At 38.0% G+C, this 3,623-nt stretch overlaps 1 non-coding gene across 1 annotated transcript; it reads left to right on the top strand.

Moving 5' to 3' along the window:
• The first annotated feature begins 1,946 nt into the window (after window positions 1–1,946).
• On the top strand, window positions 1,947–2,029 carry LOC143886975 (small nucleolar RNA R38). Its single transcript, XR_013253963.1, has one exon. It is a non-coding gene; the product is annotated as a small nucleolar RNA R38 (small nucleolar RNA).
• The last annotated feature ends 1,594 nt before the right edge of the window (window positions 2,030–3,623 follow it).

The raw sequence follows: 3,623 nt of genomic DNA, 5'->3' as shown, positions 1-3,623 counted from the left end.
TTGCGGCGCTTAAATGCACGAGAGGCCTTTTGCTCATCTATAAATTAGGACTCTTGGACATAGAAGAATACAACAATAACATCAAAAAAGTACAGAGAGAAAGACAAATAAATAAGAGTTGTGTAACCCGGTAAAATCCGAGAGAGAATATTGAGAGCCATTTTGTGAGGGAAATGTTAGCCACTTATAGCCATAGGTTGAAGGCACAATTTTTGTGTGCACTCAGTGAGAGAACCACTCTTTGAGTGATGTTGTAACCCATTATTTGTTATATTGGAAGTTTTCAAGTGGATTACGGTCCCATGGTGTTTCCCTTCACCCCGGAGGGTTTTTCATGTAAAAATTACGGTCCCATGGTGTTTCCCTTCACCCCGGAGGGTTTTTCATGTAAAAATTTCTGGTGTCATTTGCCAATTTATTTTTCGTTTCCAAATTTTTATCCCATTTAATTTCACAGCTTTGATTTGGGAAAATTTATTTTGGCCTGAAATTCTGCAATATCAATATTTTTCCCAAACTTGATGGGACCCGGATGGAACACACCCTTAAAAGCTAGCTGTTGAGGGGAGGGTGCCCGAATTCTTATAAGCCTATCCACATGCTCTCACTCATCTGATGTAGGATATTTGCTTTCACGTGGAAGCCACAACAATCTCCCCCTCCATGTGGAAGCAATGTGGACAATCTCTCCCATTCACGCGGGTGCAACATGGGAACTACGAGATCTTCCCCAAGGGATATTCCATCCTCGAAGGCATACCGGGGCTATCGAGATCTTCCCCGAGGGATATTTCCATCCTCGGAGGCTAAACCAGGGTTACTGCAGCCTGGCTCTGATACCACTTGATGGGACCCGAGTAGAACTCACCCTTGAAGGCTAGCTTTTGAGGGTGAGTTCTACCTGGGTTCCAACATTTTCTTAGTGAGTCCAAATGATGAGCTTTCGTGACATGAATGTACCCACCTATTTTTTTTTGAAACTAATATGTACCCAACTATTGAATTGGGTATGGTGATATTCACTTGAATAGGAAGAGCTGTTGCCTCTCTCTCTCTCTCTCTCTCTCTCTCTCTCTCTCTCTCTCTCTCTCTCGCGAAGTGTTTTTGTTGCTCCCAAGTTCTAATTCTTTTCTTGTTAGAGTAGGTGATTACAACTTGGCTACTTTGGTCTCTTCCTATTTCAACAGGAATTTAATTTCCTGGGTTTTTACTAGTATGGCAGAGGTCTTCTCGAGTAACGCATGCATTCATAGCAAGCTTCTAAACTTAGGCCCTGTTTGGATTGCAGGATTTTTTTGGAAAAGTTTGGAAAATAATAACTTTTTCAGGATTTCCTGCTTTTCCATTATTTGATTGCACATGGGAAAAAAAGTAACTTGAACCACTGCAGTTCAAGTTTTATTTACAGGGACCTTTTGTTTCTAATGATATCACTTTAATTTATTATTTCTGTCTAAATCGTGTAAATGAAAAATATTTATTGGGAATTTTTTCCCTCCAAACAGCGCCTTGGTGTTTTGGAATTTCCACCTGATCTTTAACATACTAGGGGTGCAACTTGGGTCTGGTCGGGTTGAGATTTTGCTAAAACAATGAATTGGAATCAACCCGAACCCGACCTGATTTTAAGGTAAAAGCTCAACCCAAGTTGCACCCCCTATAACATACCCATGATTTCTATCGGCTGTTATTTTTAAACTGGCACTTGATGAACAGTCTGAGTTTGTGGCATGAGTCAGTTACTTGCAAAATTTGGCCTTTTCTCTCTTCTTAATTTGTGATAGTTATGTGGTCACTAGAGACATATGCATGTATGTATGTATTGAATGCTGTCTTTGTGATTTGCAGGGATCCAAGAAGATAAATAATTCCCTTTTTTTATATTTGATTTACTGTATACTTATTTTTCACAGATTTTACTTTGTCGAATGATTGATTTTCTAGAGCATTGTGAATGAGGAGAAAATGAATTGAACAGTTATCCCTGTCTGATTCAGTAATGCTGAGCTTTACTTACTCTGACACTGCTGTAGATTATTTTCGCTTGAAGTTGGTAATGTGTTCTCTAACATCCCCTGACTGAATGTGACCCTTGGGTGCCTGTGCCACTGATTGGTTAGAAACAATTATGTTCAACATAATCTTCCAGTGGTGTCAAGAATACTAACCTCATTATACATTAAAATAATATCACCAAAACAATGTATCGGGCAAACAAAAATAATAGCTCATATCTGGTTTTAAGTAGCCTGACTACCCTGGGACTTTACACGTCCCTTGCAGAATTATGAGCTTATATTAGTTGCCAACTTTTGGAATATATTGAACCATTGAAGTTAGTAGATGTAATTGTCTCACATGTAAACTCAGATATTATAGGACATGTTACAATTGATCATGAATATGTTTCATTTTGGTACCATTAAGGATTTATTTTCTGGGTTTAATTGGATATTCATATCTGTGTTATTTACACAGTTTAGAAATTTTTAATAATGTGGCATTGATAAAAGGGGGTCATAAGGCTGAAAAAGGGTCTGGGAATATGTGCCTCCTTTATTGTAGAGAAATTGGCATGTCTTTGGTGATTCCATTTGATCCATACAATGGATGGATCATAAACTAACATCTCTTGCATTGGACAATTATGACCAACTGATCTGTTGAGATTTGTGTTCTGCTGTTTTTTACTCTCTGAAACCAACATGTTATGGCTTTGTCGTCTAACTGGTCTCTCTTTTTTTAAATTTTTTTCTCTATCTCAACTCAACTCAACTCAACTCCCCCTGTGTTTTTCACAGCCTATCCAAAGCCAGGATAAAGGAGGAGGGTTGGCGTCAGGTTGGCAGCAGGCAGTAAACTTTTCTCTATCTTTACTTTATATGTAATTCTTTTTGTTCATAATGATGCCATGGTCTTGTGGATAAGGGGATCCTGAAAAGAACAATTATCCCTGTCCGATGCATGAGTGCTGATTTTATTTTTATTTTTTTTTTGAAAATAACAAATTTATTAATTGCAGTATATGGATTACATCAACGAGTGCCCCACCAATGCAAACGACATCTATGCAGCTCAAACCTGCTATAATCTTTACTGTACACTTTGTTACGCCCCCACCTCAAAAAACCGGGAACTTAGCTCTGTTCCGACACATTCCACATAACTAACATGTTTTGTGGGGGTAGCTCCATTGTATGCTTTTCTTACTGTTTTAATTATTTGTTTTATTGATATATTATGGGCTGTATTAATACTTTTTTGAGCTGTATCAGGTTTAGTCTGTACCTTTCATATGGCTGTTTTAGTCTATGTGCATGTTTTGAATGTTATCATGGGGCCATGGAGCATGTGAAGTTTCAAACTTAACCTTGATGAATCAATATCTGCTGCATGTGAAGTTTGAAGATTAAACTTTATGAATCAAGACAGCTTATGATCTGCCTGTTTACTTTTTCTCCTTTAGTTTGTCGCGGTTATTTTTCCGTTGTATTTTTCATTTCTGCCCTATGAAGTGTTGGATCCTAGTTGATCTGAAGCATTTTAGTTTCAATGTTCTTGTAGCTTGCATGCTAACAACATAGAAACCCAGCTACTAGAGTTTTCTGGAAACCTAAAATAGG

The sequence above is a fragment of the Tasmannia lanceolata genome, unplaced genomic scaffold (genome assembly GCF_043159265.1).
Source record: "Tasmannia lanceolata isolate RefF3 unplaced genomic scaffold, GAP_Taslan_0.1 ptg000011l, whole genome shotgun sequence".
In the NCBI taxonomy this organism is placed as follows: Eukaryota; Viridiplantae; Streptophyta; class Magnoliopsida; order Canellales; family Winteraceae; genus Tasmannia; species Tasmannia lanceolata.
The sequence above is the reverse complement of the archived record's forward strand: the minus strand, read 5'-3'. Positions and strand labels throughout refer to the sequence as shown.